At 37.7% G+C, this 27446-nt stretch overlaps 1 long non-coding RNA gene across 1 annotated transcript; it reads right to left on the minus strand.

Annotated features, from left to right (window-relative positions):
• Positions 1-24031: 24031 nt before the first annotated feature.
• On the minus strand, positions 24032-25048 carry LOC145100375 (uncharacterized). The gene is made up of 2 exons (XR_013705002.1): positions 24904-25048; positions 24032-24461 (listed from the first exon to the last, which is right to left on the minus strand). It is a non-coding gene; the product is annotated as an uncharacterized LOC145100375 (long non-coding RNA).
• Positions 25049-27446: the final 2398 nt, after the last annotated feature.

Genomic DNA, 27446 nt, shown 5'->3' on the forward strand with positions numbered 1-27446 from the left:
ACACACTCCTTGGTATTTCATTAACACTTCCTTGACCCACGTATGGATCTTGTGCTTTCAGTAGTATGAGCCCAATATTACATTCCACACCTATCCATACTCATTCCAAGGATTGTTCCAAGACTCCGAAGTCACTTCGCATAACTCTACTAAACTCTCACATGTATGTATAAGTCTAACCATATAGATAATACTACACTTCCTAGACTCTCCCGCTCTCTCTTTCTCTCCCTCTCTTTAGGATTCTCCATTCCAACTGCCCGTAAGACAAACAAGCTCTACTAACACACGATAAATGTCTCACGAATGCATAGTCGTACATAACCCATAATGAAATCGATATTCAAATATATTTCTCTACATGAAAAACACAACCAGACAGAGAACATGTAGTAAAGCCAAAGAGAAATTCTAAGTATGTACAACCCCTGAGGCAGTCGATAAACATTTCAACAATATCAGACAAAGGTCCTAGAGCACACACTACTATAAGTTAATACTAAGCATATAAGGAATCTCATACGAATTAGGAAGTTAAATCATGCAATTCATGAACAAACCCTTAGTCTACAAACAAGCATGCATCACAATTCATAGCATAAAAACATGATTATGTGGTATATTCAGAATCACTTACTTCCTGAGTTCCGACTAACTATACGAATCACATACTCATCTCATTAGAATTTTTTTTAATAAATCATTTTCTTGAATAAAATCATTGTCTTTCAAAAAACTTTCTTATAAAATCTCTTGACCCTCAATTTAAGTTCAGACACACCATAAAGCATGCCAATATCCCTCAAACTGAGGCTCTGATACCAACTTGTAACATCCTAAAATTCCAGAATAAATTTTCATTTAAAATAAATTGAAGTAATTAAAACCTTTTTTTTAAAACAATAAATTAAATTCTTTTTCTTGAAACTAAGATGTTAATAGAGTTGAATTACAACAACGGAAAACAATGTCTTTGATGAGTGTGTACTGTCAGGTCAAGCTGTTTTCATGAACAACCTCCATAACATTCAACCTACAATTGTAAGCACATAGCTTATTGAGTTCCCCATTACACCACATACTCCACCATACATAAAATGCATACATGTAAAACTTCATATTTGGCGTCGAGCAACCAAATCTCCTATCAACATATGTATATCTTAAATGACGTGCCCAACCCTAACTCGCAATAGGTCTCACCTAACAGACCTCACCCGACATGCATAATGGATCTCACCCAAAGGGCCTCGCCCAACATACATAATAGTCCCTACCCAACTCCTTTTCCAGGGGCCTAATCCTGGTATTCCATACAATACATAACTCATATACAGCCAAGGGTCAGATAGATAGTCGAACATGTGATCCACCCAAAAGCAATAAATTTTTCATGAACCACGTAGTCAGGTATTAGACCAATAGTTCCCAGCCTATCCAACTTAGCTATATATAACCCTCAATAAACATCCAATTGAATAACACCTAATAGTATCATAAAATCAATAGGTGAGACACGACCAGTCTACCATTGCATGACATTAAGTGTCCCATATTGCACACGCATAATATGTAGTGACCCTAGTCAACTACCATACTTGAACTCTATCAGTACTACTATCCTAACATACAAATGTTATATAATGGGATATGTGGCATAGATAGAAGACTCACCTAAATCACATAAAAAGTATTGATCCTAGTAAACTCCTCTAACTAATCGGAGCTGCGAACCAATTATCACCAAATAAAGATAAAAGCACTTGAGTTGCTAGGTTGAAATCCATCTATGAACACCTACAACCCATACCAATAACTTTACTTAGATCATTTCAATATTATTTGTATATTATACTTTATTTGTACTTTAACCTTATAACCTTCTTGCATTATCATGTTGTACACACACCTCCTCTTATATGATTATATAGGAAATAAAGCACACACTTTCATACATATTTTTATACACATATTGGTGTATGAATGATTCAAACATATTCTTGGGTTTACATAAAAGCATGCCAAACGTACACCAAAACAAACATTCAACCTTGAACTAAACTTATTCTTTGTTTTAAGCTCTCACATCCTACCAAACTTATAACACATTATATGTGTAGTACTTTAACCATAAAACTTAGTTTTAAATCAGATTGTATGCACCAAAAACATTCAAAAGTGGAGCTCTTCGATTCTGAGTTTTTTAAGGCAATATCGAGATAAAAGATGTTGTTTTCTTGATCCTAGACGTCAACACAAGCCCAAGCAAAATTTAGGGAGCTACATACTAATATAAACAACTCTAAACATTCCATATAACAGATTGGAAAGATTGAACATCCCTTTACAAAAATCCCAAAATAAAATGATTATGAGAAGATTTCAAGTGTTTTGAGATGATATTATTGATTCAAGCTGAACAAACTTTATCTTAAGTGTCATAGAACATAAAAGACATCATTTGAGAAGGTTATAAGTTTCGAACTCAACAAACATTAACAATAACAAACTTCAAAATAGAATTCTCATTAATATGCATTTTCCTATGATTAGGGGGGTTGTTGGAGGCTGCTTCGGCCTCCACACCGTAGATGTAAATTCTTAAGACCATAAGCGACAGTCTTGAGAAGAGGTTTGTAACATCCTGTTCTGAATCATTTCCTAACTCGAGGCCATGACCCAAAGATCGGTTATCATAAGGCTTAGGGCCTTTGAGATATAGAGAATTAGCCCTTTTGGGTGTGGAAAATGTAGATTGGATGATCCGGGAGTTCGGATTGTGTTTTGTAGCCCAAGGTTATATTGATAAAGTTTCAGTTTGGGCATTTAATGGATTTTGCATTTAAGTTTGTAAAGTTTTATGGCAAGGTAGAGTTGATTGAAGTATAGAGCTTTTCATTAACTTTTTGGGATATAAGGATCGTCGAAAACGAACTTAGAACAAGGAAGTTATGGCTTCGGATGTTTGGATACCTAAAGGCTAAGCCTAGTATGGTCGGCGTACTTAGGAGTACGTTGGGCATACTAGGCAGGGTGGTTGTGGAAGCCTCAAGGAGTACACTGGGCATACCACAAGTACACATGACGTACTCCAGTAAGAACCAAACCCTACTTTAGGGTCTTGGACCCTATTTAAGCTCCTTAACTTGTGTTCAAACCCTCTTATCTTAAGCATCCATCCCATTAAGCCATAGAAACGAACCCTAGTCTCCCTTGGTGTGGTTATTCAGATTGTGGTGTGTTTTCATGCATTTTGGTGTTCTTTGTAGAAGAAGGAGCTTCTTGGAGAAGTGTGGGACTGCTTAAAGCTTATGGATCTAGGCTTTGTGCATCCTGATCTACCTTCTAGAGGTATAAAGTTTCATACTTTATGGTTCTATGGTATAGATCTAGTTTTGGGTGGGTTTTTCCATGTTTTGGTCCCAAGGTTGTTGTTCTTCTGAGTAGAAGCTACTCCAGGACTGTTGAGCCTCACATTTAGTCCTAGTTAAGTTATTAAGTCATAAGAATGTTATCTTGAGGGTTCTTGTTGATGCATGCATGAGTTGGTGTTCTTATTATGGATAACAACAAGGATTTGGTCCCATTCAGGCATGCAAAGGAGTAAAGTTACTAACTTTACGTGTTAAGACATCATTTAGGGTCAGATATGCATTTGGATGATTTTTACTTAACCATTAAGAGCTTATTTTGGATTTTTTAGGCACATGATGAGTAAGTTGGGCGTACATGGGATTACGTTCAACGTAATGCTGGTTCCAACCATAGACAACTTGTACATTGTGATGTGAGGGTGAGTACGCGGGGCATAAACTTCTGGTATGTGGGGCGTACTCATGGGGAGTTTAATTTTGGCCTTTTGGGCCTTGGGCCTTTCGTAGGTTGTGCCATGAGAGGTTGGACCAGTTATGAGAAGGGTAGAATGGTCTTTTACCCTATAGGAAGTTGGATTATGTATTGGTCCTTGGATTTTGGGTTAGTGGGTTAATTATTAATTAAGGTTGTATTTACTGTTAGTTGATGCGAGATTATCTGGTTCAGCGATCCGAGCAATTTTTTATTATCAGTGACTTGAGGTGAGTCTCCTTACTATCATGCGGGTCGAAGGCACCAATGCCTGCCCACTAGGCTATGTTATGTTATTTGTCTTTGTGACTTGTGCATGGTATGTTGGGCTAGGCTAATGGATCAAAAAGGGTTAGACCCATTATAGGTAATGTAAAGTGCTAACTGTCTCTATGACTTTTGCATTTGTATGATTGGGCTCGGCCTATTGGCTTGGTAGGGCTAGGCCCATTGGTATGTATGGTATGTGGTATTTGGGGAACTCACTAATCTTTGTGCTTATGGTTTTATGGTTATAGTTTCAGGTACTTCCGGTTCGAAAGGGAAGGGCCCGACTTGATCGTAGCGTATCCACCCATCTTTCCGCAATATGAAGATTTTGGGATTTTACCCTGATGACTTGATGGTTGCATTAAAAAAAATGAAATTTTTACCTCATAATTTTTAGGATGTTACAAGTTGGTATCGAAGCCTTGGTTTGAGGGTTTTGGACATACTCTCGAGTGTGTATAAACTCAAACTGAGGGTTTGGTAAATTTTTCATTAAATAAATATTTTATTAAAGGATTTTTTTAATAAAAGAAGGGGTGTGGTGTGTGCAATCAGTCGAGCTTAAGTAAGTGAATCCCAGAATACGTATACATGTTTGTTATGTTATGTTATGCAAAATGCGTGCTAAGTAAGTGTATGTCTGCTATATGAGCTTGTAGATTTGCATGCTAGAACTGATTAGTTAGTGATAGGATAGCCTATATAGATTATGGTTGTTCTGATTACTCGATGCTCGAGTGCTACTTGCTTTGTGCTTTTAGGATTTCCTATTTATTTCAGTTGACTAGTAAAAGGATATACTAATTTACATATTATTGAGACTAGATAATTTTAGAAGGTTAGATTTTAACCCTATTGTGCAGCTCATGTTTGAGTCCAACCGAGGTTAAAGCTATTATTGGAGCTCGAACTCTTTCTTTTTGTGAGTTTCGTGCTTGTCAAGCTCCCATCTTTGGGGCAAAGGACCCCATTTCCAGTATGAGATGGTTAGCGGATATAGTGAACGTTTTCTGGCTAAGTTTATGCCCCGAGAGGTCAAAGGTTAGATCTACTTCTTGTCTTCGGAAAGATAGAGCTCGAGATTGGTGGTAGGAGGTAGACTTCGCTTTGGGAGGCGAAGTTGTTAGGTCTATAGTGTGTTGTTTCAAATGTGTGCTTGTATAGCTTATTAATTCTGAAGTGGGCCTATCCGAATTCAGAATTACTGAGTTGTCTAGTCTCTATAAATAGTGCATGCATGTAATATTTTAGGTTTACGTTTTGTGTAAACCCTAAACGCCGTTTTTGTACGCTCTCACAGAGCAGTTCTATTGTTGTGAACTCTTCAAGAGCTGTTTAAATCAAATCATTTGACACACTTTTGATCATTTGTTCTTATCTTAAATTCACCTCATTAGTACAGAATCTATCAATCATCTTATTTGTTGTCTTTACGATTGGTATCAGAGCAGGAGATAGTGTAATTAATTCGCAATTCTTCTGTCGAGTATAGGGTTTTACTTCATCTTAGATCTGTTCTTGTTGTCTCAATCGATTGAAGATTCTAGATTTAGATCTTTGTTTTTTAGCTTCAACTCGATTCACATTTTACACATCTGGTACTATATTTGTTTCAGTGAATTCATGATAATATTCTTAACGAAGATCCTCATTCTCTTTCGTTCAATATATCAAGTAGCATTGGATCCACTTCAAGGATTCCAATTCTTTTTCCAGAGGACTATGAGATCTAGGCTCTTTGTAACAACGTAAATTTCCAAAACAATTTTTCATTTTTAAAACATACTTTTAATCACAAGATAATATCAAAACATAATGTTTCCAATGTTATCATCACAAAACATTCCAGAATCTCAAGAAATAAAACTCCACGAGTGTGTACGGATCATGCCGGCGCCTTCCCGCGATCATCGTTGGCACCTGAAACACATAACACATAACACTGTAAGCATAAATGCTTAGTGAGTTCCCCAAAATACCACATACAGCACATACGCCACTTGAGGCTACAGTACGACCCTCCGGTCGATGTGTCTAAGCGGGACCCATAGCTCGTTGGACCCTCTGGTCCAGTAATAGCTCGTTAGACCCTTTGATCCAATCTGTATCATTGGACCCTTCAGTCCGGTCTATATCGTTGGACCCTCCGGTCTGGTCTATACAACATATGGTGTATATATAATAAAATGCACATAATCTCATACGTACACATAACACTGATCTCGCACACGAAAACACTGATCTAGCCCACGCCTAATCACATAAACAGTACTCTCAAATAAATAATGGCTCTCAAAGGCTAGATTAAATCCATTCCTACAATCCCACAGAAGGGTAAAAGACCATTTTACCCCTTCCTGACCCAAAAGTCCAAATGTTGACCAAAACCCTAAAAGTCAACAAAAGTCAACAGAAGGCAGTATGCGGCGTGTACCTTCTCTGTACGCGGGGCGTACGCCGGTGATCCATAATCGGGGTCTACCCCTTACGCTGCGTGTACTGAGAGTTATGCCCAGCGTAAGTCTCAGTTTCATCCTTTTCTTGGATTTTGATCTTAAACGGTTAAGACACTCATTCAACTTTTAGATCTGACTTTCCCTAAGCCTCTTATTCCATAAGGTCGGAACCTTTAAGCCTTGGCATGGCTGTAAAGGTCCCTAATCACTCTAACACCTTTCCTTCTTCCTCATAAGGTCTAGATCTCATGTATGGCTCAATATTCACGTCCAAGATTGGATTTTTATGAACATACAACTCATATAACCCTGAAATATGGCAGATCTAGGCCAATGGAGACCATTTTCTCATAAAATCTCCACCTTGGGAGCAAAAACCCTAAAAGTTGGTCCAAGAAGCACAAATGACAAATGACAAGGAAAGTTTTGAGCTTTTTACCTCAGAAAGAAGCTCCAACCTCTAAAGAACTCGGATCTATTCTTGTCCACCAACTTCTAGCTCCTAAAATGGCCTCCTATTCTCTTTCACCACCTTGAAATGGCACTTTGAAGCTTAGAACACAAACACACAAGCTAGGAACAAAGTATAACACTCTATTAGGGTTTCACTCTCTGAAATGGTGGTTGAGGATAAGGCCTTAGCATTCCTTTTATAGTGCACAAGTCACAAATTAGGGTTTACATCTGGGCCCGCTATGCCCAGCGTAACCTGGGTACGCCTAATGTACCTAGGCGAGTCCGCGTCCAACTTAAGCGCATGAGTACGCGTCGCGTACTCTTCAATCTGCCTAACGTACTCATTTGCCTTAACATTTCATTTATGGGTTTAACTTGACAACTTGGAATGGAGAAGGGTTTAAGAGACGCACCTGAATTTCGGGATGTTACAATTCTCTCCCACTAGAACCAAACTTTGCCCTCGAAGTCTCATGCCACAAATAACTCCGGATGCTGCTCCCGCATCTCGGACTCCGACTCCCAAGTCAGCTCGCACCCTCTCCGATGTTGCCACTGGACCTGAACCAGAGGCACCTCCTTGTTCCTCAGAACCAGGATCTTCCGATCCAAGATCGCGATTGGTCTCTCAACATAATTCAGACTCGCATCCACCTGAATATCCTCCAGCAGCACCACCGCCGACTCGCCTGCTATACACTTCCTCAACTGAGACACGTGGAAGGTATCATGTATCTGGCTCAACTCCGCAGGTAATTCCAAACGGTATGCTACCCTGCCCACCCTCACGGTCACCCTAGATGGACCGATGTACCGGGGCCCCAACTTGCCCCTCTTCCTGAATCGGATCACTCCTTTCCAAGGAGACACCTTCAGGAGTACAAAATCTCCGACCTGAAACTCAAGCTCAGATCGTCGCCTATCCGCATAACTCTTCTGGCGACTCTGAGTTGTCAACAACCTCTGCCTGACTTGCTGTATCTGCTATGTCGTCTAAAGCAGTATCTCAGTGCTGACCATCACTCGTTACCCTACCTCTTCCCAACAGATGGGAGTCCGACACCTACTTCCATACAACAACTCGAAGGGAGGCATACTAATGCTCAAATGGTGGTTGTTGTTATAGGAAAACTCAGCCAATAGCAAGTGCATGTCCCAACTTCCTCCGAAGTCCAACACACATGCTCGGAGCATGTCCTTGAGCGTCTGGATCGTCCGCTCACTCTGCTCGTCCGTCTGTGGGTGGTAGCCGGTACTGAAATGCAGCCTCGTGCCCAACTCCTCATGGAACTTCTTCCAGAATCTGGAAGTGATATGTACATCTCGTTCTGACACAATCGAGATCGGCACTCCATGCCGCGATACCACCTCCCTCACATACAGCTCTGTTAGCCTCTCAGCGGAAGAGCTCTCACTGGTAGCAAGAAAGTGAGCGGTCTTCGCCAGCCGGTCGACGATCACCCAAATTGCATCGACACTCCTCGCGTTCCTCGGCAATTTAGTGATGAAATCCATAGAAATATGTTCCCACTTCCGTTGGGGAACCTCAAGTGGCTGCAACTTGCCATGCGGACGCTAGTGCTCGGCGTTAACCCTGCGACAGGTCAAGCACCTCTCAACGAACTACGCAACATCCCTCTTCATACAGGGCCACCAATACTCTCTTTTTAGGTCCAAATACATCTTAGTGGCCTCAGGATGGATCGAGAATCTCGATCTATGCACCTCCTCCATCAATGTGGCACGTGCCCCGCCTGCATACGACACCCAAATCCGACCCTGTAAGGTCATAAGCCCACGGCTATCGGTAAAAAACTCAGATATCTGCCCGATCACCCGCTCTCTCTTATGGTTCTCCGGTCTCACAGCCTCTGCCTGGGCCTCCCGAATGCTTTCCCACACTGGAGTCATCACCGTCAACCTCATACAAACATCCCGGATCGGGGCACTCTCCGTCCTACGGATCAGGGCATCGGCTACAACGCTAGCCTTGCCCGGGTGGTACAGGATCTCATAATTATAATCCTTTACCACATCCAACCATCTCCTCTGGCACATATTTAGGTTGGACTGATCCATCAAATACTTCAAACTCTTGTGGTCTGTGTATATGGTACACCGAACCCCATACAGATAGTGACGCTAAATCTTGAGGGCGAACACCACTATCCCCAACTCCAAATCATGGGTGGGATACCTCGTCTCATGAGGCTACAGCTGTCTCGATGCGTACGCTATCACGTGCCCTCTCTGCATAAGCACCGCACCCAACCCCAATTTCGATGCGTTGTAGTACACCACAAAATCCTCCATTCCCTCTAGAAGGGATAACACCGGGGCTTCGCATAACCTCTGGCGAAGAGACTCAAACGAGGTCTGCTGCTCCGGACCCCATGAAAAAGCAACACCCTTCCGGGTCAACCTGGTGAGAGGCACGACGATCTTGGAGAAATCCTTGATAAATCTCTGATAGTAGCCGGCTAATCCCAGAAAGCTCCTGATCTCGGTGGGTAATCTCGGTAACTCCCACCTCATAACCGCCTCAATCTTGGCCGAACTGACCAATATCCCATTCTGGTTAATGAGGTGTCCCAAGAACTGGACCTCTCGTAACCAAAAATCACACTTGGAGAATTTGGCGAAAAGCCTCTCCGTCCTCAATACCCCGATAATCTATCTCAGATGCTCCTCATGCTGCTCTCTAGATCTCGAATATACCAGAATATCGTCAATGAACACAATCACCGACCGATCCAACATCGACCTACACACCCTGTTCATGAGGTCCATGAACGCTGTCGGTGCATTGGTGAGCCCAAAAGGCATCACCACGAACTCGTAATGCCCATAATGAGTTCTGAACGCCGTCTTCTGGATATCTTCATCCCGCACTCTCATATGATGATATCCCGACCTTAAGTCTATCTTGGAGAACAAAGACGCTCCCTCCAACTGATCGAACAGATCGTCGACCCTCGATAATGGGTAACAAATCTTGACCATCAACTTGTTCAACTCTCGGTAATCAATGCACATCCGGTGTGAACCATCCTTGTTCTTGACAAAAAGGATCGGCACTCCCCTCGGTGAGCTACTCGGTCTAATAAACCCCTTCCCCAGCAGCTCTCGAAGCTGCGAGGATAACTCCTGTATCTTTGGCGGCGCAAGGTGATAAGGCGCCTTGGCGATAGGTGCTGCCCCCGGAACCAAATCGATGTGGAACTCTACCTGCCTCTTGGGAGGCACACCCGAAAACTCCTCGGGAAAAACATCCAGGAACTCGCTAAGTAGTGGGTTTAGTTTAGATTTGAATAAATGTTGTTATTCGCCAGAAATGGCAAGAAATATTATTTCCTTTCATGCATTGTATAAACAAGGTTTTACCTTTTCATTTAATAATGAAGTTGGTTCTATTGATGCTTTCTTTAATAATGTTCTTTATTTTAAAGCATTACCTTGTGATGGCGTGTATGAAACAGTATATGTGGTTGATAACTTAGGAAATAATGTGATGTGTATTGATTCTATTAATAATAATAACTTGGATAAAGAATCATTATGGCATTGTCGACTTGGACATATAAGCAAGAAGCGCATAGGCCAACTCCAAAATGATGGAGTCTTGGAGTCATTTGACCTAAAGTCAGATGATAGTTGCGAATCATGCTTACTTGGAAAAATGAAAAAGTCACCCTTCACAGGCTCGTGTGAGAGGGGTAAAGGTTTGTTGGACCTTGTACACACGGATGTGTGTGGACCATTCAAACATGCCACAAGGGATGCTAATCGTTATTATTTGACTTTTACCGATGATTACAGTAGATATGGATATTTCTACTTAATCAAGCATAAGTCAGAGACTTTCGAAAGGTTTAAGGAATTTAAACAGGAAGTCGAGAATCAATTGGGCAGGAACATTAAGATGCTTCGATCTGATCGTGGTGGTGAGTATCTTAGTTCAAAGTTCCTTGACTATCTAAGGGAATATGGGATAGTCTCACAATTGACACCACCCAGGACACCACAGTTGAATGGTGTAGCTAAGAGGCGTAATCGAACCTTGTTGGATATGGTTTGTTCCATGATGAGTCGAGCTTCGCTACCAATCTCATTTTGGGGGTATGCCTTAGAGACTGCCGCCCATATCCTTAATCCAGTCCCTACAAAGAAAGTTGCCAAAACTCCTCACGAGATGTGGACTGGTAAAGTACCCAAACTAGACCACATCAAGATTTGGGGTTGCGAAGCTTTTGTGAGGCGCGAGTCTCATGATAAGCTAGAACCCCGAAGAGAGAGGTGTATTTTCAACGGCTACCCACAAAGATCCTTTGGTTACCTCTTTTACAGACCTAGTGATAATGTGGTCTTTGTAGCAAGAAGAGGAGTCTTTCATGAGAGAGAATTTATAAGCCAAGGAGACAATGGGAGGCAAATTGACCTTGAAGAATTCAAGAGTCAAGTGGTGAAGGAACTTCAAACCCTAGCCCTCAACTTGAGGAGGAAACTCCTGTTGAGCCAATTGACGATTCTGTACCTCTGAGACGTTCCACGAGAGTTAGGAATGCACCTGAGCACTACTATGGTTTTCATATTACTGCGGAAGGTGAGACACTTATTAGTGATGAGACACTAGTAGGTATGGATGAACCTAACAGTTACATGGAAGCCATGGCAGGCCCCGAGTCTGCGAAATGGGAAGAGGCTATGGATAGCGAGATACAATCCATGTATGACAATCAAGTTTGGAACTTGGTTGAGAATGTACCAGGTCGTAAGACTGTAGGGTGCAAATGGGTCTTCAAGAAGAAGACCGACATGGATGGTAAAGTACGCACTTATAAGGCTAGACTGGTTGCAAAGGGCTTCTCTCAAATTCCTGGAGTGGACTATGATGAGACCTTTTCTCCAGTAGCCAAGATTAAGTATATTCGGGTTCTGTTAGCCATAGCTGCATTTCATGACTATGAAATATGGCAAATGGATGTCAAAACCGCTTTCCTTAATGGAAAGTTGGCTGAAGATGTTTACATGAGTCGGCCAGAGGGTTTTGTCAGCAACGAGTACCCTAATAGAGTGTGTAAGCTTGAGAAATCCATTTATGGATTGAAGCAAGCACCTCGCAAATGGAATCTTTGCTTTGATGAAAAGGTCTGGGAATTTGGCTTTTCTAGGAGTGAAGATGAATCTTGTGTTTATGTCAAGGCTAGTAGGAGTATAGTCAGCTTCTTGGTATTGTATGTGGATGACATACTACTCATAGTAAATGACATCCCAACTTTGCAGGAAGTTAAGTCCTGGCTTGGGAAGTGTTTCTCTATGAAGGACCTAGGAGAAGCTGCCTATATTCTAGGGATAAGGATCTTGAGAGACCGGAGTAAAAGACTAACTGGACTTAGTCAAAGTACCTACTTGGACAAAGTGTTGAAAAGATTCAACATGCATAACTCCAAGAAAGGTGAGTTACCCATTCAGAGTAACGCCAGATTGAGTAAGACACAAAGCCCTAGTACTGAGGCTGAGATAGCATAAATGAGTCGACCTCCTTATGCTTCAGTTGTAGGATCGATCATGTATGGTTAGCAGGTATCAGGGGAACCCTGGCAAGGAACACTGGACTGCGGTAAAGAATATCCTCAAGTACTTACGAAGGACTAAGGACTGGGTCCTTACCTTCGGTGGGAGTGATGACTTGAGAGTTGTAGGGTATACTGATGCTAGCTTCCAGACTGATAGGGATAATTTCCGCTCTCAGTCGGGCTGGGTCTTTACCTTAAACGGAGAAGCAATCACTTGGAAGAGTTCCAAGCAGGAGACAGTGGCTGATTCCACTTGTGAATCAGAGTATATAGCAGCAAGCGAGGCAGCAAAGGAGGCTATATGGCTAAAGAACTTCATCGGAGACCTTGGAGTTGTACCAGCTATAAAAGAGCCAATGGAGATTTTCTGTGACAGCAATAGTGTGGTTGCCTTAGCCAAGGAACCAAGATATCATGGGAGATCTAGACACATTGACAGAAAATATCACTTCATCAGACATCGAATAGAAGAAGGAGTTCTCGTGGCTAAAAGGGTATCATCGGATGAGAACCCAGCAGATACCCTCAGGAAGGGACTGAGTAGGGTTAAGCATCTCCAGCATGCTCGGAGCATAGGGCTGAAGGATGATATGAGTTTTAGTAGTTAGATAAATTATGAAATTTGTAAAGTGTAATTGACATTAGATGATGAATAAAAAGTGTTTTATTTATGAGTAAAGTGTTGCTACCTCTTGTCAATTGTTTACTATATTTCTTTTGCATGTTTTGACTTCCAGAATAATTATGTTTGGTAGATCATATTATTCAAACCTCCACAGTCGGTCATATGTTGGAAGTAGGTATGAATCAAGACTGTCATGATTGGTTGCAGAGGTCTAAGGAGTTGGACATGGCTACAACAATCATGAGTGCTCATAAGTTCTGAGCATTGGACTCAACCCACGCTCACTGGAATCACTTCATGGAATTTTATCTCGAGTGATCGTGAGACGGTAATATCATATAAGTCTTCAAACCTAGAGATATGATTTGTTACTTACGAGTTGATTATGCATTGATTGTACGAAAATGCATTGGTAACTCGATGTTATAAAACGTGCCTTTGTGTATAATTCAATGAGTGGTAGAACAAACATATGAGTCGAAGCTTATCTGTTCCTTCTTGGATTAGAAGCTGATATCTGGGCCCCTCGATGATTGTGTTTTGACCTATGTACCGGGCCCGGTCAGAACTAAGTTGATGTGTTCAATTAAGTTCTTTGTCAAACAAATCGGAAATCGGGAAACAAACTGATGGAAAATAAGCAAGACATTGTTCCATGTATTTGTCCGGCTGATATCTAGAACAGAGGATTATATGATCACTTATCTAAATGGCGCATTCTAGTTCAACAAAGTTTAAAGAGCTACGATTGCTGATCGGTTCCTAAAGTCATACTTGCAACTATAGTTATTAGACTTATCCAAGTGGGAGACTGTTGGATATAGTGTCTAAGTCCATAACTATATTTGGTATGTACTTGACCCGACCCGGCATGGTCCATTTGGGTTGCACTTCACCCGAACAATTTATGGAAAATCTTTTGAGAATAGTACAAGTTATGATTTATTAATATATTATAAGTTCTAATATATTAATATAAGATCATATTATTTAATTAGTATTGATCTATAATTAATCTAGGATTAATTTAGAGATCAAAGATATTACTAATTAAATATGGGCTTCTATATTATATAGTGTGGGCTAAGGCTTATTGGGAATGGGCTAGGCTTGCATGGAAAAGTCCATGGATGCTCCATGGAGCTTTAACCCATGGATCTCATGGAAATGAAGAGACATGGGTATTAGGGTTTACATGGATGTAACCCTAATCCACCACACTATATAAAGGAGGCTTTGGTTCTTGAAATCATACTAGTTGACACTTATTGAGGTGAGGGTCGATTTCAAGATAGTAGTGACTATTCTCTCAAAGTTCCAAGTTTGTGCTGATTTGTGATTTCCATTTGAGGCATCCACACTATTGGTGCTAGGCTCTAAAACTCCAAGGAATCAACTACAACTACAAGGTAAGTGTTTCTACTAGCTTTATTTGATTCTTGTTCCCCATGCCATGCTAGTTAGGATATAAACCTTGGAAAAACAATTATTTGCATGTATCTTAGACAAACATAGATCCAAGGTTTATTAGGGTTGCATGTACACTTAGGAAGTGCTAGAATGCTCAAAACCCATCAATAACAAAATGCACATAATCTCATACATACACATAACATACAAAACCCTCCAGTCTACACATAAATACCACTGTAGGTAGTGTATAGTGAGAAGACTCACCTCGGGTATCTCGGATAATCTCGCACATGAAACCACTGATCTAGCCCCCGCCTAATCACATAAATAGTACTCTCAAATAAATAATGGCTCTCAAAGGCTAGATTAAATCCATTCCTACAATCCCACAGAAAGGTAAAAGACCATTTTACCCCTCCTTGACCCAAAAGTCCAAATGTTGACCAAAACCCTAAAAGTCAACGAAAGTCAACATAAGGCAGTACACGGGGCGTACGCCGGCGATCCATAATCGGGGTCTCAACCCCTTACTCTGCGCGTACTGAGAGTTATGCCCAACGTAAGTCTCAGTTTCATCCTTTTCTTGGATTTTGGTCTTAAACGGTTAAGACACTCATTCAACTTTCAGATCTGACTTTCCCTAAGCCTCTTATTCCATAAAGTCGGAACCTTTAAGCCTTTGCATGGCTGTAAAGGTCCCTAATCACTCTAACACCATTCCTTCTTCCTCATAAGGTCTAGATCTCATGCATGGCTCAATATTCACGTCCAAGATTGGATTTTTATGAACATACAACTCATATAACCCTGAAATATGGCAGATCTAGGCCAATAGAGACCATTTGCTCATAAAGTCTCCACCTTGGGACCAGAAACCCTAAAAATTGGTCCAAGAAGCACAAATCACAAATGACATGGAAAGTTTTGAGCTTTTTACCTCAGAAAGAAGCTCCAACCTCTGAAGAACTCGGATCTACTCTTGTCCACCAACTTCTAGCTCCTAAAATGTCCTCCTCTTCTCTTTCACCACCTTGAAATGGCACTTTGAAGCTTAGAACACAAATACACAAGCTAGGAACGAAGGATAACACTCTATTAGGGTTCACTCTCTGAAATGGTGGCTGAGGATAAAGCCTTAGCATTCCTTTTAAAGTACACAAGTTACAAATTAGGGTTTACATCTGGGCCCTCTACGCCTAGCGTACCTAGGCGAGTCCGCGTCCTACTTAAGCGCATGAGTACGCGCAGCGTACTCTTTAGTACGCCTAGCATACTCATTTTCCTTAACATTTCATTTAAGGGTTTAACTTGATAACTTGGAAAGGAAAAGGGTTTAAGAGACGCACCTGAATTTCGGGATGTTACACTCTTCACTTTGAAGATTATGTCCTTGGAATCGAAGAACATAGTTGCACGATATGGAAAGAAATGATGAAGGAATTCATGCATACAGGCACAAGAAAAGTAATCAAAACTATGAAAGATTACAATGAACTTATTGTTGAAACTAACGTTCCGTAGGATGAGAAGGATAAGTTGATGAGGAATAGAAAGGCGATGAGAGTCATCAAATTCGCTCTTCCTCCAAAAACTTTTCATCTTATTAGTGCATGCGATACTGCAAAATATATTTGGGATAGGCTAAAAGAGTTATATTCAAGTGATGCTGATTTAGAACACTCGGTGCAAACATTGCTCTTATCAGAATTTGGAGCGTTTGTACAATAACCTGATATGAAGCTAGATCAGACGTTCAATCGATTCAATCATTTGGGTTTCACCCTAATACATGAATACATACTAAACTATTCTAGAGAATCCCTTTAATTAAGGTATTGATTCTTGATTTGTTTAAAGGTCTGATCCTAATCACTAAGATTACGAATCATTTATCTATTCTATATATACAACACATAACTTCCTAATATACAAAGATCACTACGATTATGAACTTCACACTGACGCTAATAAGCTAGGACTGGCGATGATGCTGGTGGTCAGTGTGTAGTGTAGGACCCATCAAATCATAAGGTGCGGTCTTACGAACCTTACCTTATAGATTCAAAGGCTAGAAAGAGGGAATATTAGTTATCTACCCTAGATGATCTAAGATTGTCAAGATCCTAGAATTCTATATATCTTAAAACTTAATTTGCATAATCCAAGATTTTCACTAAAGATACTCAAGTGTGGCTTATTTTCCAATTTCAAATTATTTAGATTTATTTTTATAGTGGATATTGACGTAAGCATTGAAATGGTGTTGGATAAGTTAGCACCCACCCTTTACCCAAGATCTTTGTTTTTGCATATTCTGGCGATCTTCACCAAACTATTAGGGACATATCATCCTTCCTAAGATCTAAGGTACCGAGATACCTTCTAAGGTTTAAATATGAACATCTTTCTAGTAAATCAAGTATAAACACCTCGCTAGGATGCACAAATTCTAGTTAAGCTATAATGAATAAAATGACATGGGCGTGTCATAAATTCATAAACTATATCCATGCATTTAACATTGACATTTTAAACTAAGACATAAGGGAACATCCCAAGAATCCAACCTTTCCATGTTTACTTAAGTTTTGAACATAATCATATTCTCAAAATCTAAGAATTAGAAAACACTGGAATATTTCAAGTCGAAGATACAAAGATATAACATGTTCTTGAAAGCTAAAGATTACGAGTAGTTAGAACATCCCAAGATATCATGAGAATCCAAGAGAACTTTCGAGGTCACATTTAAGATACTGCCCTAAGGTACACAATCGAATATTTTTAGATTCATTTTCAAAGCATACTTTTTGTAATTTTCTAAAAAGGTTATCTCCTAAAATATATTTATTATTTCAAAACTACCTAGTTTCTTTAATACATTGACTATCCGTTAAGGGTCCATTTCTCACCTTTGCTATTAAAATTTTGTTCGTCAATATTTTTTAATAAGATGTAATAAATAAGATAAGAGATAAAAAGAGTAAGCATAATTCATTTATTATCAAGAACTATTATAATGATTAAAAATTTGTTACAAGGCAACATCCCTATATATATAAAAAAAAAAGGATTTAGGTCATGTTTGGTTGTTTAACTTTTGGCTTTGTGATAATTTGGTCATTTAACTCAATTTAAATCTTAACAGGTAATCAGACTTGTAAATGTGTGTCAAAATGGTCAAGAAATATTTTTTGGTCACATGACATTTGAGTTTGTTCTCATTTGGTCATTTTTTGTATTTAAAAATGTTGACCAACAAAATTTATTGAGTAAATTACTAAAATCGTCCCTATGGTTTAGTCAAAAATTACACATTTGGTCCCTAACTTTTTTTTTGCACTCGGATCGTCCCTGTGGTTTGATTTTGTTGCGTTTTTCGTCCCTTACGTACATAAATTTAGGGACCAAACGTGCAATTTTGACCAAGTTATATGGACGAAAAACACAACAAGATCAAACCACAGGGACGATCCGAGTGCAAAAAAAAAGTTAAGGACCAAACGTGCAATTTTGACGAAACCATAGGAACGATTTTAGTAATTTACTCAAATTTATTAGTTGTTGTGACATACTCTGTAGGGAACCCGTTGCTTGTAGATGAGTTTGTCCTCAAATCTTACCTAAGGACACAACACAAAAGAATCTTTAAAGTATGACCGTGGGTTCTGCCAGGACGTCGCTCTGACGATCAAGTTAGTCCTTTCTTAGAGAGAGTTTTAGGGTAAATTGTATGTGGAAGAAGATGGATCTCTTCCTTGGGTAGGAAGAGATCCTTTTATACCTATTACTAACAGAACAAGGAGACTCCCCAATATGGGAGTGAGAGGTGGTATTCTCTTATTGGGAAAAGTATGCCCACGACAACTAACTGCAAGGTGACATCAGTTTTGGGCGTCATCTGGCTCCTTGTCATGACCTGATTGGTCGAGAGGGAGTAAGAAGATCATGAGGAATATTCTTTCCTTGTAAGGGGAAACAGGGTACCAGCTCAACGCTGGCCTACTTGGGCCAAGACCGGGTCCCGACCAAGGCCCTAGCTCGATAACGTCCCGTTAGTGCTTTCCGTCAAGATTAACGTGGCCGCATACATTAACGTTAATATTATCCAAAACTTGTTTCAAATGCTCATGAAGTATTTGAAGTGACCAAATGAACATAAAACCAAAAGTTAAGTGACCAAAAATGACCTAAACCTTATTAAAAAACTATCTAAGCCTTCTTTCCACCAACATCTTCATTTTATCCAATATTTTCAATCTGGGAATTCACATCCTCACCACCAGCTAGCTTTTTTCAATGCCTTTTCCTAGGCATCTAGATCCCAAGAAGCGATGTCTTCTATCCTCTCCTCCAACTCTCTACATTTCCTAAACACCCTCTTTAATTCCTCATCTTTAACAAAAATCTCTTTGATCTTCAATTCCAACTTGTCATCTTTCTTTTTCAACTCTTTCTTTGTCAACTTTAAACTTGAGTCTATTTTCTCTTTCGAAGTTTACAGATCTCTCTTGAAATCCTCGGTACCCTTCAACATAAGAGTAGTGGACTGAAACAAAAAAATTGGTAAAAAAACGAATAATTGAAATTAAAGCATTACCACCCTTACATTTTGGGTAACGCTTATGAAATTGTTCTTGATTTTTGTCGGGGTTAACCCAAGAAAAATGTTTTGGCTCAAACCTAAAGTGAACATCTTCATTTTTTACTCGGGGCTTGTATGATGCTCCTCCATCATTTTAAAAGCTAGAGGTGGCAATTTTCTAGCCTTAATTAGAGATCCATCGGAGAGAAACTTGTCAATTTTGAAACAAGAGAATGAGATCTGGAACGAGCGATCTTGGAACCTGCCATAAAATTGAAAATATTAAAATCCTATGATAACTTGAGTAAGATCTCTTTGATCCATCCCAATTGATATCTTGAAAGATGAATAATCATGCACACCGAAAGAGGTCTAAGTCTCTACTTCCCAAACAGAACTCTTCGATCACCTAATCTACATTATCCACACCCAAAGGGTTCTAAATCTCTACTTCCTAAAGGCCCATAGCATTATGATAACTGGTTATCGAACCAGGACCCCGAAATAGGAAACGATTTGAAACAGGGTGTTAAAGAAAAGATGTCTTCTTTAGCGATATGATTCACAACAATCTTGAAAGTCCTTCGTTCTTCAATTAGTGCTAAGAGCTTGCAGATTTTTTCGTCGCAATCTTCAAAGAGCGAGAACAAAAATTCAAATTTAGGAACTGTTGCAAACAAGCCATCAATCAAAAGCTTACATTCCCTCTTCAAATTATAAAGTTCTAAAGAAATAGAACCTGTCCGAACTAGTCGAATTAATAGGTCAAAAATCTCCATTTTTGAGACCTGCCTAGTGACAAAGAAGTATTTTCTTTGCCACCTAGACTTATCGTAAAATGTGTTAAAGATTAAATGATTTATCACAGGAATTATTCTAAAGATAACACGAGACGAACCAAAAGTTCTAAGATCATAAATATTAGCAATTTCATGTAAACCAAAATTAATAGTCTTGGTTTTGTTGAGTTAGTTAATCCGAAAAAAGATACGCCAAACCATAGGCATGATTTGCTTGTAAAGAAACTTTGCCACTTCAAAAAAATTTAGAAATAAAGTTGGAAAGGGAAAAGAGAGTTTAACATGAAATGGAAAATAATAAAAAAAAATCCATGACTAAGACACAAAATCAGGTTTCTCACTTCAAAATTTTTTGAATATTGTTAGGGGGGAGGAGGAAGTATAAATAGGGTTTAAGGGTGAAACCCTAGGAGCCTTACAAGTATAAATAGACCCTCGGGGCAAGGGAAATCGGCACCTCTGATAAAGCAAAGAAACCCTGGCCGATTTCTATTCCCTCTCCTCTCTCTCAAATCATCCTCTTGCTAGTTGGTGTTTGTAAGCCATTAGAGGAGTGACATTTGTGACTCTAAAGCTCCAAGAACAAGAAGATCAAACAAGTGTTTCAAGGTATACTTCTAACTTTGATTTTGTATTGTTCTTATACTCTATTAGCCATTAGAAGTCTTGGATTCAATGCATGTTTAATTAGAGAAACCTAGATCCAAGCATTAGGGTTTGTATGTGCACATAGGAATGTTCATATGGCCAAAACCCATCAATAACACGGTAAGCACAAAGCTTAGTGAGTTCCCCAAAATACCGCATACAAATCGCTAGCCTCTCATGGCTATATCTCGATAAAGACCCTCCGTTCGATGTGTCTCAGTGGAGGCCCTTCGGTCCCACAACTCAGGTTGTACCCTCCAGTCCTAACTCAATAAGGCTCAGAACGATATATAGCGTAAATCACAAATACATAATGCATGAAATCACATAACTCAGTATAAGCATACAAGACACTCCGGTCACACAATGATACCACTCAGGTAAGTATAGTGAGAAGACTCACCTCGTAAGTAAGCAAGTAAGCCCCGTACCCCTCAAACAGTCTAATCTTTGTCTACATGCCTTAATCATCTCTAATTAACACTTATAACTATACTCTAAATAACTAAGCTAACCCCTCACTCTAACTCTTGGAATGGGTAAAAGACCATTCTACCCTTCCATGGTCTCCATAATCTATGTCTTGACCAACCCTAAAGTTAACAGAAGTCAACACTCGAGTCAACAGTCCATTTTGACCCAACTCGTCGAGTGCATCTATGTGACTCGTTGAGTTCCCTCGTTTCCTCAGAAATGTCGTGAAAATCCAACTTAACTCGTTGAGTTGTCCCACCAACTAGCCGAGTTACAACGCGTCCATACTCTTCGGGGAAAAACCTACCGACTCGTCGAGTCAACTCACTAACTCGTCGAGTCTCTTCTGTCCATTTTCTCATTCAAACGATTTCAGGCAAAAATAAGGTCTCATACTTTGGATCTAGCCTTCTAAGGCTGAATCCTTACGTAATATTGCAAGCTTTACATTCATGCATGGCATCTAGGGCTCAAATGCGAAAACAAGCTCCATAAATGTTTTCATGCATGGAAACTTGCCCAAAGCTTTGATAAAGCTTGGATCTTAGGGATCATGGGACCTCATTATGTCCAGATCTGGAGTCTCAACTCCATGGTAAGCTCCAACAACTCAAAAACCACAAGATAAGGGGGAAAAGCCCTAAAACTCCCTATAAAGAGATCTATCAAAAGAAATGCTCAAGGTGGTGAACACTTGATCCACAAGCTTCTTCTCGTTCCAAGGCTTGACACTCTTCACTCTCCTTCCAAATATGCACTAAAACACCCAAAGTTAGCTCCTCTATCTCATAAATGGATACACACGATTAGGGTTTCTCACAGAGGGTTAGGATGATAAGTGAGGCAGAAATGAGGGCTTAAGGTCCTTTAAATAGGACACAAACCCTGAAAATTAGGGTTTTCTCACCCATCTCCTACTCGTAGGGTCAGGGTCCTCCAAATCTTTGAGTAGACTCTAAAATCTTGTGGCCATTACACTCTCTACTCGGTGAGTTGGTGCTCCCAACTCGTCGTGTTGCCCTACCAAAATGAATAAAATTAATTAAAGAATATACCTGGGACTCAGGGTGTTACAATTTTTTATAATCTTATGTATAAATAAGGCTGGTTGATCCACTCACACTCATGTTGTTACTTCTACTCTCACATTCTCTCTCTCGACACTTGAGATCTATTACACTTATAACACAATCATCAACACTTGTAATCACATTTTTATTAATTTAAGTTCTAAGATAGGTGATTTCATCACCTCCTGGGGTTTTATATCAGATATCCAAAAAGAATTAAGGTTTTTCCTCATATACCCATGTATTCTGGCATTTGTTTTTGTTTTCTTACTAATAGTTTATTGATTACAACATTTTTACACATTTAATTGTTTGTTTACTTAGTTTTATGATACAGTCTTGCTAAAATATCGAGATAGTCTGTAATATCTTGGTTCTTTTTTAATATATTAAGACTTATTCTATATATTCACCAATTTCATGACTTAAATATTATTTTTGTCCTAACTATTATAAACACACTTATTGATATTTCAAAACAATTCAACATTATTAAAAAGTTTTCTAAATATCAAAGTTTTCTCTTTATGATCTTAGGCATGACCAAGATCTTCGACATATTTTAAGATCCTAATCGTTTTCATAATTAAACATTTTAATCCAAACAACACACAACACTTACTAATTTGTTTATGAAATTAGGTTACTTATTTTTGACCAAAACAAAAACCCAACCCTTCCATTTAACCTATAAATAGACCCTTAACCCACCATTTCTAAATTATATAATCTCATAACCGTTCATATACCATCAATCCTAACTCATTCCAGAGAATATATTACAAAATTATTCATTCAAAAACATGTTGGGTCAGATTTGAAGCTAGAGAGGCAATTGGAGCAAGGATTAGAAGAATCGAGCACTAGAAGCATCAAGATTTCACTTAGGGTTTGCTTCATGACCGATCATGTCTCCCAACTATTCAGTGATGGTTTTCTGCTTTAGTTTACTTGTTGTAGGATAAAACCCTTTTTTTCACTAGAGTAGATGTAAACCTATGACTTGGTGTGATTCCTATATCGAATAATTAGTTTTATTTAATTTATTTTTTCAAGTTTGATTGAAGATCCACATGTTTTAGATTTTTACTTTATTACATATAGCTTAATTAATATAGTTTAGAAAACCAATCTGAACTTTTTTTGTTTGAATCATAGTTGTCTAAGACCATTAGTAGTTATGACTAGTGTTCGACCATAACCTATGATTAGGTTAATAAAGTTATGAACTTTAATGTTAGTGTATTGGATGACCATTCTATACGTGATTTTATTCTTATGACCATTAGGATTAATAAAGATAAAATTTTGCCTAATACGAATTAAACAACGAATTTAAAGATAAATAATGACATGACGATGAAATTAAAATTCTTTATAATCATAAGTATTTTTAAAGTGACTAAGTAAATGAATCAATTTAGGAATCACTAAATAAAAACTAGAGTAAATTTCAAGAATTGCCCATCTTGTAGGTGTGCCAAAAAATATGTTTAGTCTCTGTTTTTAAAAATTAACACGGACCGTTCCTGATATGTTTAAAAGTTGCACATTGTCCGTTCCTGATATGTTTAAAAGTTGCACATTTGATCGCTACCGTTAAAGGTGTTAACTTTGTGCTGTTAAACCATGGTGAAATTACATATTTACCCATATTTTTACAATTATAATTATTTAAATAATACAAACTAATTTAAACCTTAACTCCTCACCCCCTACAAACAAGGCAACATATCTTGCTCCTCTAGACGACATACCCCAGCTCGTTTATCTCAAAAATCACGTAATCAAATCCATCGAAAAACAAGCCACTAAACGGTAATATGAATTAAACTTATAAATCACAAAATCAAATCCACTACTCGGGAATCAAACCCATTCAGACCCATAAGATCAAACTTAGGAATGCTAGACCTATTCAAGGATTCAATTACAAATCTGAGAGCCACCGATTAAAAAAATAAACCCAATAGAAAAAACTGAAGAGTAGATGTAAAAAACTCAATTGAAAAAACTGAAGAGTACCAATGATTTCAATTTCCATTTCTTCATGTACTCGTTCTTAAAGAAAGTTAGAATTCATGTTCTTGTTATTGAAGAATTGCCCTTTCCATCATCCACCTACCATGAACCACCACCCATCTCACAGCTTCGACAAGACCCAAACCAAAACAAAATTAGATTCATGACTACCACAGTCCACAATTGAGAGGAATCAAACAAAATCGCAAAGGAAATTAACCTGAAAAACGATGACTTAATAATTAAAAGAAAATACTTCAAACTTCTTGAAGGTTATATAGAAGAAAACTGAATGAAATCAAAGCTTAAACCCTTGAAATTGGAGTTGAAATAAACTAGATGACTTAAAAAACCCAGAAGCTGTCTTCAAAAGTCCATAATTTGTATTCAAAAAAGCCCAAATTATGTCTTAAAAACCCCCCATAAACAAAATTGAAGCTTAGACCCATAAAATCGGAACCGATTAAATTGGATGTAAAAAAAACAGAAATTATCTTCAGTAGGACCCGGATTTTTACTTTAAAAAATCCAAATATTATATTGTCTTTTTCTTCCAAAGAAAAAAAAAACAGATATCATCTTCCGTAAAACCCATATTCATCTTATGTTTTGTGTTCCTCAAACGATGAAACAAAAATCAAGGAAGACAAAATCACACACACCTTTATGTTTCTTTTCTTTGATGATGATGTGGTTTGATAAAGAGCTTTCAGAAGGTTGCCGACGTGAGAAGATGGGAAGGAGAACGAGGGCTTCATGTTTAACATTAGAGAGGTCAACAAAGGGAATGTGGGAGATGAAAGAGTCACTTCATATGGGTTTAATTTAATTTTTTTTATTTTTTCAAGTTAAAAGACTAAAATGCCACAAGCATGTGGGTCACTTCATAGAAAAACAAAGGGTTAAGGATGTTCGACACGAAACATACAATTTTTAAACATATTAGGATTTGTTTAAGTTAATTTTTAAAAATATAGATTGAAATTGCATTTTGACGCTTGCATAAGAGACGATTCATATAATTTACATATTCATTATACTAATTTGGAATTCACCATGTCTCAAGGGTAAATCGAATCAAGGTGAAAACATCTTTATTTATCTTGTCTCTGAATATAATATATAGGTTTGTTTATTTAGTTTCTAGTTTAAACAACCCCCCCCCCCTCCTAATTTTTCTTTAGTAGTTTAGTTAACATTCGAATTATTAGAGCTAAACTATTTTCATTTCTCTATTGTTCGACACCCTTTCTTACTATAATTATACTGCAACACGATTAAGTTCACTGCCTAATGTGTATATTAGTTAAGACATGATAAATTAGGAATTATAAATTTAACACTAGTGCATAATTACACGACATTCATCAACAATTTTGTTAGTAGTGTCGATTTTAAAATTAAAATTATAGGAAGGTTCTTTTAAAATATTTAAAGTAGATAAATGTTAATTTAGTTACTTTAAAACATTTTTTCAAACAAGAGACTCTAATCTCCTCTACTCTAATGTATACAAGGGACTTGAAATCTGGAGGGTGGCCAAAACAACATACTATTACTATTAGGCTGTAGGCTTTTTGGTACTTTAAAACAAATACAAATGTGAGATATCTTTATTGACTGGATTGCAGGCTTTTAAGCGTATTTAATATTTTTCCTTTTTAAATCATTAATTGTTTACATAGGTGCTACATCTGTTAAAACCTTTGACCATGAAGTACTCTCTGTTATTATGTGGTTTACCAATTTAATTCTATTTTTGTTAAGTTTGACCACTGGTTCAAAGAACAATTAATAATAACATCTCGCTGGCTTCAATAATAATAATAATAATAATAATAATAATAATAATAATAATAATAATAATAATAAAAACAATGCATAATTATATATAAGGATCGTAAAAATGATGAGTACTATGAAGATAAACTTTTACCGATTATTTATAAAATTGAGAAACGAAGATTTAACATGCAAAATATGTTTAATTTTAAAAGTTTGGGGGCTGCTTTGCGTAAATCATTTCTAATAAATGAAGGTTTTTTTGACACTTGTCAAATTCTCAAGAGTTTTGTCACATGTAATTTTGTGAGAGTTTTAGAATTATTATTTTCCACTTGTCATTTTTTGAGAATTTTCATTTTTTAAAATAAAATTTCAAATAAGAAAAGAGAATCATTCTACTAATTTGATAATAAAGTATCATAAATGCTCTAAAGAAGATTTCATTTTTTTTATAAATGTTTGAAAAGATTACATTATGATATTTAAAAGTATTATTTTATAAAATATTTAATGTTTAAATACTGATATTAAATTTTTATTTTTAATAAATCCGTGTAATACACGGGTCTCATAACTAGTATGCTAACATAACATGGTGAACATGTATTTTCGGAGTAAACACATAAAAACAAAAACCATACAAAATAACCAAATTTTTAGAAATATTTTTATTCATTATATTAGTAAATTTATACAAAACCACTAAAATAAGTTTTTGAATTTTTATTTTTTACTTTTAATAATTGTTGGTTTTTACTAAATATCACATATTTTTTTTTTATCTTAAAAAGTAATAATAATAAAGGAGTTTTTTAATTTACTATTTGTAAAAAATCAAAAATATTGTTGTTAACGGTTTGCTTGTTTTGTTTAAGGAAATCTATGTTTTATAAAACTAAGAAATAAAATTATTGGTTCTCAAAATAAAAAATCGTCATAGAGGTTTTTTTACCACTATCACCTTACTTATACCACTATCACCTCTTCCACAACCACCTATTCTGCCACCAATTGTTACAATCATATATGATTACTCAATATATGAACAAACATATATGTATAATCATTTATGATTATGCATATACATATAAACATCTATAATCATATATGATTATACCTCTCTGTTGCTGGTATGCTTGGGCATTAGATCAACACATGAGAAATATGTGATTGATGTTGAATCTTAAAATTTCTATTTTTTTTAATCTCAAGTGAACTGTCCCCTATTAAAATAACAAAGTAGTTAACCTACTCTAAATACCACTTATATCTCCAAAGAGACTTGAACTCATAACCTCTTATTTGAAAAAATCACTTTTTACTACTAGGTCAAATGCTTTTTGGTTCTAAACGGATCCATAGGCTAGGGTTTCATCTTGTAGGACATCAATTGTGACGACACATCGCCGCTATTGTTGGC

Source organism: Lactuca serriola, chromosome 4 (assembly GCF_051521515.1).
Source record: "Lactuca serriola cultivar US96UC23 chromosome 4, Lser_US96UC23_V15, whole genome shotgun sequence".
NCBI lineage: Eukaryota > Viridiplantae > Streptophyta > Magnoliopsida > Asterales > Asteraceae > Lactuca > Lactuca serriola.